The 17,476-nt window shown below is 50.2% G+C and overlaps 1 protein-coding gene and 1 pseudogene across 1 annotated transcript in view; one reads left to right on the forward strand and one right to left on the reverse strand.

Moving 5' to 3' along the window:
• Positions 1-14,285, reverse strand: part of LOC147104927 (uncharacterized) — a 35,068-nt pseudogene extending 20,783 nt beyond the window's left edge.
• The window catches only part of LOC147104924 (serine/threonine-protein phosphatase 4 catalytic subunit-like), an 847,849-nt gene that overhangs the window by 709,000 nt on the left and 121,373 nt on the right, over positions 1-17,476 (forward strand). The window lies entirely within an intron of this gene.

Raw genomic sequence — 17,476 nt, forward strand, 5'->3', positions numbered from 1 at the left:
TTCTGTCCTAAATGGCTTACCCCTTATCCTTAGACTGCGACCCCTGGTTCTGGACTCCCCGACCATCGGGAACATCCTTTCTGCATCGAGTCTATCCAGTCCTGTCAGAATTTTATAAGTTTCAATGAGATCCCTTCTCATTCTTCTAAACTCCAGCGAGTATAAGCACAATCGACCCAATCTCTCCTTATACGTCATTCCTGCCATCCCAGGTATCAGTCTGGTGTACATTTGCTGCACTCCCTCCATGGTAAGAACATCCATCCTCAGATAAGGCGACCAAAACTGCACACAATACTCAAGATGTGGTCTCACCAAGGCCCTGTACAACTGCAGCAAGACATCCTTGTTCCTGTACTCAAACCCTCTTCCTACGAAGGCCAACATACCATTTGCCTTCTTAACCTCCTGCTGCACCTGCATGCTTACCTTCAGCGACTGGTGCACAAGGACACCCAGGTCTCGTTGCACTTCCCCTTCTCCCAATCTATTGCTGTTCAGATAATAATCTGCCTTCCTGTTTTTGCCACCAAAGTGGAAAACCTCGCATTTTTTCACATTGGGCAGATGCATGGCAGATGCAGTATAATCAGCCAACCTGTCCAAATCATCCTGGAGTTTCTCGGCATCCTCCTCAGAGCACACACGCCCACCCAGCTTTGTGTCGCCTGCAAATTTGGAGATATTACATCTAGTTCTCTTGTCTAGATCATTAATATATATTGTGAATAGCTGGGGCCCAAGGACTGATCCCTGCGGTACCCCACTAGTCACTGCCCCGTTTATTCCAACTCTTTGCTTCCTGTCTGCCAACCAGTTCTCTATCCAGGTCAGTACCTTGCCCCCAATCCCATGTGCCTTAACTTTACACGCTAATCTCTTATGCGGGACCTTATCGAAAGCCTTCTGAAAGTCCAAATACACCACATCCACTGGTTCTCCCTTATCTATTTTACCAGTTACATCCTCAAAAAATTCCAGTAGATTAGTCAAGCACGATTTACCTTTTGTAATTCCATGTTGACTTTGTCCGATCCTGTCACTGTTTTCCAAGTGTTCTGCTATTACATCTTTTATGATGGACTCTAGCATTTTCCCCACTGCCGATGTCAGGCTTACCGGTCTATAATTCCCTGTTTTTTCTCTACCACCTTTTTTGAATAGTGGGGTAACATTAGCTACCCTCCAATCCATGGGAACTGTTCCAGAGTCTATTGAATTTTGGAAGATGACCAGCAATGCATCTACTATTTCTAGGGCCTCTTCCTTAATGTAGGATGTAGATTATCAGGCGTTGGGGATTTATCGGCCTTCAATCCCGTCAATTTCCCTATGACCATTTCCCTACAAATACTGATTTCTTTCAGTTCCTCCCTCTCATTAGACCCTATGTTCCCCGACATCTCTGGGAGGTTATTTGTGTCCTCCTTTGTGAAGTCAGAACCAAAGTATGTATTTAATTGGTCTGCCATTTCTTTGTTCCCCATTATAAATTCCCCTGATTCTGACTGCAAGGGACCTACGCTTGACTTCACCAATCTTTTTCTCTTCACATATCTATAGAAGCTTTTACAGTCAGTTTTTATGTTCCCTGAAAGCTTACTCTCATACTCTATTTTCCCCCCTCTTAATTAATCCCTTTGTCCTCCTTTGTTGAATCCTAAACTGCTCCCAATCCTCAGGTTTGCTGCTTTTTCTGGCCAATTTATATGTCCTCTCTTTGGATCTTATGCTATCCCTAATTTCCCTTGTTAGCCACGGTTGATTCACATTTTTTGTTTTATTTTTATGCCAAACAGGGATGAACAAATTCTGTAGTTCATCCATGCGATCTTTAAATGTTTGCCATTGCCTATCCACCGTCAACTCTTTGAGTAACATTCCCCAATCAATCCTACCCAACTCGTGGGTTCCTTTATTTAAATTCAGGACCCTAGTCTCTGAGTCAAATACTTCACTCTCCATCTTAATGAAGAATTCTATCATATTATGATCGCTCCGCCCCAAGGGGCCTCGCACAAGATTGCTGATTATTCCTTTCTCATTACATAATACCCAGTCTAAGATGCCCTGATCTCTAGTTGGTTCCTCCAAATATTGGTCCAGGAAACCATCCCGTATACACTCCAGAAATTCCTCCTCCACAGTATTGTTACTAATTTGGTTAACCCAATCTATATGTAGATTAAAGTCACCCATGATAACTGCTGTGCCCTTATTGCACGCGTCTCTAATTTCCCGTTTAATGCCATCCCCAACCTCCGCATTACTGTTTGGGGGTCTGTATACAACTCCCACTAACTAACGTTTTCTGTCCCTTGGTATTTCTCAGCTCTACCCATACAGATTCTACATCATCAGAGCTAATATCCTTCCTTTCAATTGTGTTATTCTCCTCTTTAACCAGCAATGCTACCCCACCTCCTTTTCCGTTTTGCCTGTCTTTCCTGAATATTGAATACCCCTGGATGTTGAGTTCCCAGCCCTGGTCACCCTGGAGCCATGTTTCCATAATCCCATCATATCATATCCATTTACATCTATTTGCGCAGCTAATTCATCCACCTTATTACGAATGCTCCTCGCATTAAGACAAAAAGCCTTCAGGCTTTTTTTTGTAACACTCTTAGACCTTTTAGAATTATTATTTACTGTGGCCATGTTTGATTTAAACCATTGATTTCCCTGACTGCCACTTTTGCTTTTCTCTTTTCTGTCTTTTGCTTCTATCCTTGTTTTCCTTTCCTCTGTCTCCCTGCTCAGGTTCCCAACCCCCTGCCATTTTAGTTTAAACCCTCCCCCACAGCACTAGCAAACACTCCGCCTAGGACCTTGGTCCTTGTCCTGCCCAGGTGCAAACCGTCCATTTTGTACTGGTCCCACCTCCCCCAGAACCAGTTCCAATCCCTCCCCCTTGCACTATTCCTCTAGCCACGTATTCATCTGAAATATCCTTCTATTTCTACTCTGACTAGCATGTGGCACTGGTAGCAATCCTGAGATTACTACTTTCAAGGTCCTATTTTTTAATTTACCTCCTAACTCCCTATATTCAGCTTTTAGGACCTCATCCTGTTTTTTACCTATATCATTGGTACCTATATGCACCACGACAACTGGTTGTTCACCCTCCCCTTCCAAAATCCTCGATAGCCGCTCCGAGACATCCTTGACCCTTGCACCAGGGAGGCAACATACCATCCTGGAGTCTCGTTTGCGGCCACAGAAATGCCTATCTATTCCCCTTACAATAGAATCCCCTATCACTATAGCTCTCCCGCTCTTTTTCCTCCCGTCCTGTGCAGCAGAACCACCCATGGTGCCAGGAAGTTGGCTGCTGCTGCCTTCCTCTGATAAGCCATCTCCCTCACCAATATCCAAAGCGGTATATCTGTTTGAGAGGGGGATGGCCACAGGGGACCCCTGCACTACCTGCCTGCGCCTTCTACTCTGCCTGGTGGTCACCCATTCTCTTCCTGCCTGTGCATCCTTTACCTGCGGTGTGACCAACTCGCTAAACATGCTATCCACGACGCCCTCAGCATTGCGAATGCTCCAGTATGCATCCATTCGCAGCTCCAGTGCTGCAATGTGGTCTGCCAGTAGCTGCAGCTGCATACACTTCCCGCACACATGGTCGTCAGGGACACAGGAAGTGTCCCTGATTTCTCACATAGTGCAGGAAGAGCATAACACGGCACCGAGCTGTCCTGCCATGGCTTACCCTTTAAGTAATTCAAATTAAATTACATCAAATCAATCCCACCAATTACACTACAATTAAATGATATAATCGTTTAATAGTAATCCCCGCTACACAACAGAGACCCTAGAAAGTATAAACCACAAAATTTAAGTTTGGAAAAAACGAGAAAGAGAGAAATACTCACCAACCAATCACTTACCTGCTTTCTGGTGACGTCGCACTTCGATTACTTTTTCCTTCTCTCTCCCGCTCTTGGAGCTCTGAGATTGGTAAACCTACCTGCGCCTTGGGCTCTCCATTTATCGCCGGCGCCGCCTCGCCACTCCTCCCAGGTTCGCACTGCCGCTGCTGCTGCAGAGAGAGCAGAGTGGTCCTGGCAGAACCCAAACTGGGCATCAGTGAGCAGGTTATTGGTGAGTAAGTGCTGCATGATAGCACTGTCGATGACACCTTCCATCACTTTGCTGATGATTGAGAGTAGACTAATGGGGCAGTAATTGGCCGGGTTGGATTTGTCTGCTTTTTGTGGACAGGACATACCTGAGCAGTTTTCCACATTGTCAGATAGATGTCAGTGTTGTAGCTATACTGGAACAGCTATGCCACTAGCAGCAATGCTAGCAGCTGTGAGAAAGACTTCTGTACAAAACTTTTGATCAATGACCAATATATTGATCTGTGTATCGACACAGCGGCTGAATACTCTATTATGAGTAATGACACATATGAGAGTAAGTTTAATCAAATACCAATTACAAAAAGTACTGTAGAGTTAAAAACCTACTCCGCGAAATCCTAGAGTCATAGGGGGAAAAGTTCGGTTGATTAGCGCCTCCCGTTAGCACCCTAAGAGGGCGCTAATGGGGCACAAAGCAACTACCGCCCGGGCACAGCGATGTTTGCGCCGCTCGCAAAATTGACCAGACATTTTGCGGCAGCGCTAAACACTACCGCCACGATCTCCTGCGCCCGCAGATCGTGATGTCAGTCGAGCGTGCAATGCCCCGGTAGCGCCCCGGACCGGATATTGAGTGGCGCCCCCTGCCTTACCGCCTGCCACTAGCAACGACAGGTTGAGGGGAGCGTTTTGCAGTCGGGAAGGGGCTGGGGAGCGTTATTTAAAGATGGCCGCTTCCTGCCTTTTTTTGTCGGCGACATGTTTGCACCACGCACTCTGTGAGAGCGAGAGAGAGAGACTTCTGGAGAGATTCAACGCTGTGTGAAGGAGTTTTGGGTACTGAGCAGCACTTTGCAGGTTCATTTTGATTTGACCTTCCTTGCATCAATTTAGAAGAGACTGTGGGGGCTGCACTCTGGGCTCTTTCCCTGGGTCTCTCCATTGTTCTTTCCAGCATATTTGATGTACAGGTCTCTCCAGCCCGAGATTCAAGGCTGCAATGAGCAGGGTGTGGATGGGGAGCAAGATCGACCCTCCCCTTTAAGAACTGGCCGGCGCCAGTGTGTCTGTGTTCCATTGCTGACTGACATCACAGGAGCTTCGCCAGCGCTCTGAGGTAGCGCCTCGCTCCTCAGTGTTAGTGCCTTAAGACAGGTGTGTAGCACCTGATTTAGTGCTCCAATCACCTCCAGGGGCGATAGAAGCCAAGTTCGCAGTCGGAGGCGATAATTAGCAGCAGGTGCTAAACCTTGCGCCCGGCCGATAATTGCACCCCAAACGGGGCGATACCGAATTTCTCCCCCATAGAGTCATAATGGCACAGAAGGAGGCCATTTGGCCGATCGAGTCCATGCCGGCAATCCAGTCAGTCCCATTCCCCCGCTCTATCCCCGTAGCCCTGTAAATTTATTTCCCTCAAGTGCCTATCCAGTCTCCCCTTCCACCACTTCCATCGGCAGCGAGTTCCAGGTCCTCACCACTCGCTGCGTAAAAAAGTTTTTCCTCACATCCCCCCTGTATCTCTTGCCCAAAACCTTAAATCTGTGTCCCCTAGTTCTTGTACCATCGACTAGTGGGAACAGCCTTTCCCCGTCTAGCCTATCCAAACCCGTCATAATCTTGTACACCTCGTATCAAATCACCCCTCAACCTCTTTTGCTCCAATGAAAACCAATCCAGCTTCTCCAACCTGTCCTTGTAGCTAAGATCCCTGTAAGATCTGCAAAATTGAACATTGTGTTTTAAGGGTCTATTGGCAGAAGAGGCCCTGTTTTAAAGACTGTTTTAAAAAGAAGCCCAGGAAAAAGGGGCATATAAAATGGCTGCCAGACCCCGTGACTAGCTTTTTGGACACTTTAAAATAGTTCCTGCAGTCCCCAGACAGCCTTTGTGGATTCAACCCACAGTAACTTCTGGAAGCCGTTTCTGAGTAAACGAAACCAGACACAACCACATACATATGGATTGGATGCAGATCCAGTCAGATCGGCCTGTAGATAAAGGCCATCTAAATGTTTACCCAGACAAAGGGAAACAGTTTCATATTGATAAGGGGAGCATCAAAGACCCATTAAAGACATCAAGAGGACATTCAAAACAATGCAGGGTCATTCCAGACCAGAGATGGCCATCACCGGCCATCCCGAAAGCAGTTTAAATATAATAACTACCCCGTTGTGATACAAGCCCGCCAAAAGTTAAACAAAGACTAACCTTGATTTGGCAGGAGATAAAGGCTTCTTTGAGAAGTATATTTGGAGTCCTGGAGTAGCCATCGGTCGCTATCAGGAGGCTCATCATCCTCCTTCACAGATCACCAGCTCAGAAGGATTGAAGAAGAAGAAGAACGAGGCAGCCATCAAGAAGGTGATTCGAGTCTGTGTCCCGCCCCGGGGTAACCATCGGGATATCGTCGACAAACCCCGGGCCGCTGACGAGACAAAAGGGCAGCAGCCCTACAGAAGAAACCCATGTGAAAATGGTAACCAGCTAGAGACCTCTCCAACCGTGGTCAAACAGATGGTCTCCGTCCCCGCCGACGTCCAGGCCCGCCAGTGTCCAGCCTGCCCATGACCTTCACCTCGAGAGAGAGAAGTGTGGCGCAGCTCGCTGTGGCTCCACTGACCACGCGGAAACAGGACGCCTGAGGGGATCAAAATGCAGACTTGTTTCAAAACTCTATATTTTTCCAACTGGATTGGTGAGCATGTTTCTGGCCCTTCATAATCGGATCTAGATAGGTTTAAGGGGGTGGGCATTTTGGGTATAATTAACATGAGTTGTTGTCCCTCGATGTTCCGTGTGTTTCCCCATTTCATGATGACGTTTGTAAAGTATAATATGCCTGTATCTATTTTAGTTAGTACTGTATTTTGATTTGTTTTTCCCTCCCATGTACCCTCTTATTTGCTTGCATTTGATTTGGTTTTCCTTATGCAATAAAATTTCATTTTGTTTAATTAAACTTGGTCTATAAGAGTATTCTCTGCATTGTAGTTCCTGCATCTAAGTCCAGTGTCTAGAACCTAAGGGGTGAGTGGGTCGAACCACTCAAGGTTTTACTGTGCAAGAGGGAGAGAGAGGCCTCTAGAGAGAGAAACCGCTGCGATCCAAAGAGGAGAACCCCTTACATCCCCCATCCCCGGAACCATTCTGGTAAATCTCCTCTGCACTCTCTCAAGTGCCTTCCACATCCTTCCTAAAGTGTGGTGACCAGAACTGGACATGTGGAGAAATGGAATGTATAGTTCAGCACAATGGCCAGTCAAGCTGGCCACCAACAAGCTGGCCACCAAACTCCACACTCTTGGCCTGAACACTTCCCTCTGCAACTGGACCCTGGACTTCCTAACAAACAGACCCCAGTCTGTCAAATTAGGTAACCACACCTCCCCCGCCCTGACCCTGAACACGGGGGCCCCACAACGATGTGTGCTGAGCCCCCTCCTCTACTCCCTCTTCACCCACGACTGTGTGGCTGTTCATGGTTCCAACACCATTATCAAGTTTGCGGATGATACCACGGTGGTAGGCCAGATCACCAACAACGATGAGTCAGCCTACAGAGAGGAGGTCCAGCATCTCGTGAAGTGGTGCGCCGATAACAACCTGGCCCTTAACATCAAGAAAACAAAAGAAATCATTGTGGACTTCAGGAAGTCGAAAGGCGGAAGTCACCCCCCCATCCACATCCATGGGGCTGTGGTGGAAAGGGTGGACAGCTTTAAGTTCCTCGGAGTCCACATCACGGAAGACCTCTCCTGGTCCCTCAATACCTCCTCTCTGGTGAAGAAGGCCCAGCAGCGCCTATATTTCCTAAGGAGGCTGAAGGGATGTAACCTGTCACCCCTGATCCTCTCTAACTTTTACCGCTGCACAATAGAGAGCATCCTGACGAACTGTATCACAGTATGGTATGGCAGCTGTAGCTACTATGACCGGAAAGCCCTGCAGCGGGTAGTCAAAACTGCCCAACGCATTACCGGCACCCGGCTACCGACCATAGAGCACATATATCAGAAACGCTGTTTACGGAGGTCACGGGCCATCATCAAAGACCCTACCCACCCCAGCCACAGTCTGTTCGCCCTCCTGCCATCTGGGAGACGCTACAGATGCATTCGCACCCGAACGACCAGATTTAGGAACAGCTTCTTTCCCAGGGCTGTCATCCTACTGAACTCCACAAATAAACTCTAAAGCCTGCACATCTGCCAATGCACTTTATTATGTTTATGTTTATGTTAATGTATTACAAGCCAAATGAATGTTGAATGTTTAAATGTCTTAATCTAAATGTACACTCTCGGGAGCCGCAAGCCTACATTTCGTTGTACTGCACTTGTGCACTAACAATGACAATAAAGTTGATTATGATTATGATTATGATTATGATTAAAGCTGCCTATTACTGTAGCGAGCTACAACAACAGGACAACCCTCATGGGCAAAGACTGGTTGAGAAAGTTAAAACTAGACTGGAAAAACATCTTCAGTGTAGATGCTTCAAAGAAGCGACTCGACACAATGCTGAACAAGTCTAAAAGCATGTTCACAGATAGTTATGAGGGCATCACTGGGCATGACGCGCATATCCGCATCAAGTCCAACGTGAAGCCTATCTAATGTAAGGCAAGGCCGGTCCTCTATGTGTTGAAAATCAGGTGGAGGAAGAGCTAGCGAAACTGAGAGAGAACGGAATGCCAGTAAAAACTGACAAAAGTGAATGGGCGACCCCAATTGTGGTAGTGCCCAAAGCAGACAAACTGTACGCTTGTGCGGTGGCTACAGAGTTACTATCAACCAAGCAGTTGACGATGAGCAGTACCCGTTACCTACATCGCAAGATTTGTATGCAGCACTCTCTGGGTCAAAGGTTTGACCTGTCGCATGCTTACGCTCAACTGAATGTTGACAAAGTCAACAGTATCTCACTATCAACACACACAAGGGACTGTACTCATACACCAAGCTGCCGAATGGTGTAAAGTCCTCCCCCAAAATCTTCCAGACTACGATGGATAAGATTTTGCAAGGAGTTCCAAATTGCTTATGCAATCAAGACGATGTAGTGCTTGCAACAAGCAGTGAGGAAGAAAATCTAGAAGTGTTAGATTTAGTGCTTCATAGGTTGAATGCCCACAGTGTCAAATTGAAAAGGAGCAAGTGTGCTTTTATGCAGCCCAAGGTTGTGTACCTTGGTCTGAAAGTTGATGCAAATGGCTTGCAGCCAGGGAAGGAAAAGGTTGATGCTGTCATCAATACTCCAAAGCCACAGAATGTATCTGGGTTAAGATCTTTCCTTGGAATGGTCCAGTACTACGCACGTTTCTTACCTGAGTTGGTGACCATGTTAGCGCCATTGCACGAGCTCCTCAAGAAGCAGGTCCAGTGGAAGTGGACGAAAACGCAGCAGGAAGCTTACAACGTTTATAAGAGAGGTCTCTTTAGCGATGGTCTAATTGTGCACTACGACACAGAGCGTGAGATTAAGTTAGCGTGTGATGCTTCCAGCTGCAGTGTGGGAGCTGTCATAAGCCACGTAATGGATGACGGCCAAGAGAAACCAATCACATTCGCATCACGAACCTTCACAAAGCGCAACTTGAAAAGGAAGCACTCGCCATAGTGTTTGGAATCAAGAAATTCCAACAGTTCCTGAACAGCAGAAAGTTTACCCTGATAACCGATCACAAACCGCTCCTAGCAACATTGGGTCCAAATCTGCCATCCCTGCAATGGCCGCATCAAGAATGCAACCTTGGGCAGTATTGTTGTCACAATATGACTACACGATTGAATATCACACTTCAAAGCAAAATGCAATCGCAGATGCCTTGTCCAGGTTGCCACATGAGGACTCATGTGTTGGGAGTGAAGGTGAGATTTTCATGCTAGGTACAGTTGACAAAGACTTTCCCGTGAATGCAATTAAGATTGCAAATAAGACTAAAAAGGACTGAAAAGAGTGTATGAAAAAACCTTGAATGGATGGACTGATCAGCGTCTGGACACAGAATCGAAACCATTCTATAAGCGTCGTACTGAGTTGCCTTGTGAGCAAGGTTGTATCAAGTGGGGAAACAGAGTGGTGGTACCTACTTCTTTGAGTTCAGAACCAAAACAAAACAGCCCGAAAATTGGTTCAACACCAAAACCAAGAAGGCTCCGCAAACCTGCTATTAAACTGAATTTTTAGTTCATTTGTAGGATTTGTAGTTCATTTAAAAGAAAAAAAGCCAGGCGTTTTTGTTATGTGGTACATGTAACCCTGGGAAAGGTGGGACCAGAGTTTTGTTGTATTTGAGAGGGGAATACATACATTTTTTTAAGGGGAAAGCAGTGTAATATATTATCACATCATTTGTCACATGGTTTATCACATGGTTTGGTATGAGCATGCTCAGTTCGCACTGGCCTAGTACAGCAAGCACATGGACTAGCAACTCATCCTGTCTCTGTCCTTCATTTGTTCTGCCCACATATATTACAATTAGACAGATAAGAATGGAACCAGGTGAGTGCAGTCCCAACCAACTGGACGACAGTGGAGAGGCGTTGGAGAAGGATGGAGTGGTCAACCGTGTCAAAGGCTGCAGACAGGTCAAGAAGGACAAGGAGGGATAGTTTACCTTTGTCGCAGTCACAAAGGATGTCATTTGTGACTTTGATGAGAGCCGTTTCGTACTGTGGCAAGGGCGGAAACCGGATTGGAGGGATTCAAACATGGAGTTCCAGGAAAGATGCGCATGGATTTGGGAGGCGACAACACGTTCAAGGACTGGAGAGGAAAGGGAGGTTGCAAGGATGGAGGGGTCAAGGGTTGGTTTTTTGAGGAGAGGGATGATGACGGCAGATTTGAAGGAGAGGGGGACAATACCTGAGGAGAGAGAACCGTTAACGATGTCAGCTAACAAGAGAGTCAGAAAAGGAAGTTGGGTGGTCAGCAGTTTAGTGGGAATAGGGTCGAGGGAGCAGGAAATGGGTCTCATGGGCAAGATGAATGCAGAGAGGTCATGAGGGGAGTTCGAAGAGAAACTGGAGAAAGATGTGAGTTCAGGATCAGATTATTCATGAGCGATATCAGAAAACTCAACTACATCGCTGCATTCACCAACAGTCCCACACTGCTTACCTTTCCTTTTTCACTGACCATCACATCATCCTCTTTCTGGTCACACTCATTGGTTCCTCCCTCAGTTCATCACAGAAATAAAAACCACCACCAAGTCAAATCCAAATTTATCAATTCAATCAATAAATAATACATACAAAATTAAACTAATTACCTTTGTGCATTCCCTTAATGCATGTCTTCTGTGTGCCTTTACCTTTCCTGCTGCTCCTACGAGGTGCTTCCCCAGTGGCTGCGACATGGGTAGTGGAAGGCTGCTGATCTTCAATTGAGGAGAATGCAGATGGAGGGCGACCTCAAGCAGCTCTGGGCTGAGGGGGCCCAGCTTCAGACTGCACCAACTTGGCATGGGCTGCATCAGTCCGGGCTGACTGGCTGACAGGCAACAGCAAGGGCACTGGCAGAGTGGCAGAAGTGGGTGCAGGTGTGCTGTTATCCTGAGATAAGACAGCAGGTTTCTGTTCCATGCAGCCACTCTGACTCTCCCAGAACGGTGCCTCAGCAATTGTGGTGATCTGTTGGAAAACAGATTGCTGGACTGCTGTGATCCCCTGGAAGCCCCTTTGAACAGTGTTATCCGGAGCCAAGATGGTAGCAGCCTGAGCTTCTAATGCAGCAGTCAGGGCTTCGATGGAAGTTTTATGCTGCAATGGAAGCTGTGACATTGGCCATCAGACACTGCATCATGGTGGGTTTCACAGGTGTGCTGATGGAGCTGACCACCCATTCCATGTTGTAAAGTATGGGCTCCAAGTTCTGCACAAAGCCCTGGGCCAAGTTGGTTCTGGACACCTCCATGCTCCTTGACATTGTGCCCAGGTTTTCTGGTAGGCTTTCCAGTGCACCAAGCATTTGGTTGTGTATGCCCATCAGCCTTATTCTGTAGTCTGGGCCATCAAAGTTGTCAACTGACTCTTCAGCATCAGAACTAGTGTGCAACCTCGCCCTTCGGCGAGCTGGCACCTGTGGTGTCCTTCACCGCACCCCCACCCCCCGCCGCTGTCTGTCCTGGCTCCTATACATTTGAATCCGGTGTCTCACCACATGTAGATCCCTCCTCTATCCTATCCTCTAAATTACATGCAGTGTCAGGTCTCTGAGCTGATGGGTACGAATGTAAAATCAAGTGACGGTGTCTCTTCATCATCATTGTCTTTTTCCTCTTTTGGCTGGGAATATTCCAGTTCCAAGGTATCTGAAATGAAAAAGGGACAAGGGTTATGGTGAGGGGAGAGGAGAAAGTAAGAAGTACGTGCTTACACCATCTGCAGCTTTGAGTCAGAAGAGATTTTGGGATGAGGGAGAAGTAGGAAGAGAGGAGGATTAGGTATGCAGAGACCCTCATCATCGATCACTCCAGCGCCTCCAGTGGCCATGGCCTCTGCTATTCCCCTTTACAGGATGTCCAGCACTGTCTCCCCCATGGGATTAAAATGTGCAGGTGCACTTCTTCTCCTCCAGTTTCTTCCTGCGGTCTGCTGTTATGCGCCACTTTCTCCTGCAAGAAAGAGGGAAGTGTTTCAGTGACTGTCCTGCAATATGTTTGGGTGATGTGGCTGTCATGGTGAATAGCTGCCAGTGTGTAAGAGTTGTGAGTGTGAGGCTTGCAACAGCATTAAGTGTGCAAGGATGAGGTAAAGCATATGAATTATAGGGTTGAGTACTGATTGATAGAGATTGTTGGTAGATGGGTGATGGAGGTGTAGCAAATTGAGCAGTGGATGAGGCTGACGCTGCAGTTAGTTGAATATGCCATTTGAAGATTGAACTCACTCACCTTGACAACTCATGTCAGATCATTAAACTTCTTCTGCACTGCATCTATATTCTTGGAGCTATACTCCTGGCGTTGACCTCCACTGCTGCTTCTTTCCACTGCCCCCTGTGCATGCGTCTGGAGGGCCTTTTGTCTCCCTGCAGATACATGGGGCTGGATTTTGTCAATGGGGAGCTTTTGGAGGTGGGACTCCCACTTGTGGGGTTTCAGTCCCGCCTCCATCGACTTGTGGCCAACCCACGCTATTTTCCCTTGATTGAACTTGTTAAGCCCGCCCAGCGGGCTCAGCAGGCCTATTAAGGGACACCTGGTTACTGGTGACATCAGCAATTGACATTTCAGCTGTCAAGAGCTTTTGACAGATGAAAAATCAGCGTTGGACAGCTCTGTGAAGCTGTCAAACACTGACAATTTGTCTTCTAACTTGAGTCCTTCTACTCAGACTCAGTTATAGATCTCTCCAGACCAGAAAGCAGAGGCTGCAGCTTTTGACATTTCAGCGGCCATTCTGCTTTCTGTGCCGGTGAGCTGAGGGACTCCCGAGAACTGAAGGAAGGAAGCCTGCAGGAGAAAGTAAAGGTAAGTAAAACTTATTAAAACACTTTACAATTACCTCACACACTTACTTCTGCACACATGCACCCATCACTCACCTGCACAGCGGACATCTCGACCCCTCCAACCCCTGCAGACCGACGGCCCGCATCGCTAACTTGGCGTGGTTCGGAGCCGTCGGACAGCCCGCACTTCAGGGCTAAAAATAGGGATTAGGCAAAAACTGCCTGTTAAACTACCTGTTAACAGGCAGTTAATTGGCACTAATCCCCTTCCTGCCCTGGGGAGGCGGCTCCCAGCACAGGTCGGGTACCCGCCTCCTGGGACATTGGCACGGAGGCGGATTGGGGGCAGGATGGGTTCCTGCCCCCCGATTCTGCAATTTTTCCACCACCCCCGCCTCCAAACCCGCCTCCTCAGGGCTTGGAAGTTCGAGCCCGATGTCTCTCTTTTTCTCCAACTGCTGCACCAAGGCCTCCAGTGCATTATTAGCAAACCTCTGTGCATGCACTCAGCCATTCCTCAAAGTATTGCAGCACAGATTCAGTTCACTCGCATTAAGTAGCATTAGCCACTTGCAATATAGGGCCCCTTGCTGATGCATGCAGCCAATGAACAGCGTGGGTAGCGCTGGCTGCATGCAGCAATCATGTAAAACAACACGAAGTTAATGTGCTGCTTGCAACGCATCGCGTACCACGAACCCCACGCCCATTTTCGAGGGTTATCCAATTTAACCCTTGTGGCGACACGCCACCACTGGACACAATCCGCTCACGGCGGTACGGACAGTTTAAGCAGACGCCCCCAACCGGGGGCCCTTTCCTCCAGCAACTTGTTTCCCACAGGGACAGGCTGCCGGGAGCACTTCCTGTCTGGGGAGTATTTAAGTCAGGCGCGGGCTCTTCCAGTTCCTGTTTTGCCATGAGGCTGAAATAAAAAGCTGTTCTGTTTTACTAGCTCTGGTCTCGACTCCCACGTTTGCCGCGGTATCTCAACACTGGTGACCCCGACGCTCAGGACGAATCCTAAGCTAGCATAGCGGATACAAACGCAGTCACGGTTAAATTACCAGACTTTTGGGAAAACTTGGCCGAAGCCTGGTTCGTTCAAGCTGAGTCCAGATTCCGGCTGAAAGGCATCACAGGCGACACCACGAAGTACGACTACCTCGTCTCCTCGCTCACGTACGCTACCGTCCCCAAAGTTTGGGCAGCGCTGCAGGACCCACCACAGACTGGCAAGTACGAACATCTGAAGGCTGCGCTCCTTAAAAAATTTCAAACGTCCTCTTACCAGCGCCACTGCCAACTCCTTGACCTCCCCGGTCTCGGTGACGCTTCACCATCAGACCTGCTTTCCCACATGCTGTCCCTTGCGGACGACAAGCCCCCCGGCACCCTCTTTCGCACGCTTTTCATTCGGCAGCTTCCCGCCAGCATCCGCCCGCTCATTGTGGAGTCCGGCTCCACGGACCTGAATGACATAGCAGGAAAGGCCGACCGGCTGCTCTCTGCACAGTCCGCACGCGACGTCACACCCGACCTCGCGGCAACGACCACGCGGTCTCCCCAGCCCACCAGGCCCGCCCGCCCTACCACTCCGGGCCACTGTTACTACCACACCCGTTTTGGCACTAAGGCCCAACGCTGCGCACCACCGTGCACCTTCAATTCCCCCCCCGCACTGGCCCCCGCGATGGCCGTGGGGCAAAAGGGGCCTCTACTGTACGTCACTGACGACAGAACCAACCGCCGATTTCTGTGCGACACAGGGGCCCAGCACAGCATCACCCCCGCCACCGCCCTCGAAATCCAACGCGGCACACGAGGTATCACGCTGGCCGCCGCCAATGGCTCGGACATCCGCACATATGGCACCCGCATGGTCACGCTCGACCTCGCGGGCCGCAGCTACCGCTGGGAGTTCCTCACCGCCAAGGTCCTCTGTCCACTCATCGGCGCCGACTTCCTACGCACCCACGGCCTCCTTGTCGACATTCCGAGGCACCGCCTCGTCGATGCCAACACTATGGCCACCATCCCCGGCGCCTTTACCCCGGACCGTTCGGCCGGCCTGACGACCTACTGCCTCGCCAGGGCCGTGGACGACTACTCGGCACTCCTAGCCGAGTTTCCCGCCCTCACCAACCCGACCTTTTCGGCCAAAGCCGCCAAACACGGGGTGGAGCACTATATCCCCACCACTGGCCCTCCAGTTTCTGCCCACGCCCGCAGGCTCAACCCGGCCAAGCTGGAAATCGCGCGGGCCGAGTTCACCACCATGGAACAACTCAGCATCATCCGCCGCTCCAGCAGCCCCTGGGCCTCGCCCCTCCACATCGCCCCCAAGCCCGGCGGAGGCTGGCGCCCTTGTGGGAACTACCGCCGCCTTAACGACGCCACCACCCCCGACCGATACCCGGTGCCTCACATCCAGGACTTCTCGGCCCGACTGGCCGGACGAACCGTCTTTTCCAAAGTCGACCTGGTGCGCGGTTACCACCAAGTCCCCGTACACCCTGCGGACATCCCCAAAACGGCCGTCATCACCCCATTCAGCCTGTTCGAGTTCCTGAGGATGCCCTTCGGCCTCAAGAATGCAGCCCAGGCTTTCCAGCGCCTTATGGGCTCGGTCCTGCGGGACCTGAACTTCCTATTCGTCTATCTAGACGACATTCTCGTGGCCAGCTCCTCCAAACAGGAACACCTCGAACATCTTCGCGTCCTGTTCGGGCGCCTCGCCCAACACGGGCTCATCCTCAGCCCGGCGAAGTGCCAATTCGGCCTAACCGAGATCGATTTTCTTGGTCACCACATCACCCCTGCTGGGGCCGTCCCCCTGCCCAACAAGGTGCAGGCCGTCCAGCAGTTCCCCCGCCCCACAACCATCAAGGGCCTCCAGGAGTTCCTCGGGATGGTGAACTTCTACAACAGGTTCATCCCCAGAGCTGCAGCCCTCATGAAGCCCCTATACGACTCCCTCCGAGGTAAATCCGGCAAGATGGCCGTAGCCTGGACCACTGACACATCAGCCGCCTTCGATGCCACCAAAAACGCGCTCGCCGACGCCACTCTGCTCGCGCACCCGAGGGCCGACGCCCGGGTCGTGCTCACCACCGACGCCTCCGACCACGCGGTCGGGGCCGTGTTCGAGCAGTGGGTTAATGGCGCGTGGCAGCCACTTGCCTTCTACAGCCGCCAACTGCGCCCCCCGGAGGTCAAATACTCCACTTTCGACCGCGAGCTTCTCGCGCTGCACCTGTCGGTCCGCCATTTCAGGTTCCTCCTGGAAGGCCGCCCCTTCACCGCGTGCGTGGACCACAAGCCACTCACATACGCGATGGCCAAGCACACCGAACCCTGGTCCGCTCGGCAGCAACGCCAGCTCGCGGCCGTGTCCGAGTTTACCACGGACATCCAGCACGTCTCCGGTAGAGACAACGTTGTCGCCGACTGCCTTTCCCGTCCCGCCATCTGTGCGAATCACCTCGCGGTCGACTACGCGCAACTAGCAGCGGCCCAGCTCACGGACCCAGACCTCCTCTCGGCGGCTACCAGCCTGCCAGGGCTACGCCTAGCCAAGGTCACGCACGGGCCCGAAGCCACGACAGTTACTTGCGACATCACATTCAGCCAACCCAGGCCGGTCGTCCCTGAAACCTGGCGCCGCCGTGTCTTCGACGCGCTCCACGGGCTCTCCCACCCGGGTTCCCGCGCGTCCGTCAAACTCCTCTCCCAGCGTTTCGTCTGGCGCGTCCTCAGCAGAGATGTTCGGACTTGGGCCACCTCCTGCCTCGCCTGCCAACGGGCTAAGGTACAACGGCATACAAAGGCACCCCTGGGAGACTTCGAGGTACCCAGCCGCCGCTTCGACCACGTACACGTCGACATCGTCGGGCCCCTG

The sequence above is a fragment of the Somniosus microcephalus genome, chromosome 19 (assembly GCF_052327205.1).
Source record: "Somniosus microcephalus isolate GS21.2 chromosome 19, FLI_Smic_1.0, whole genome shotgun sequence".
NCBI lineage: Eukaryota > Metazoa > Chordata > Chondrichthyes > Squaliformes > Somniosidae > Somniosus > Somniosus microcephalus.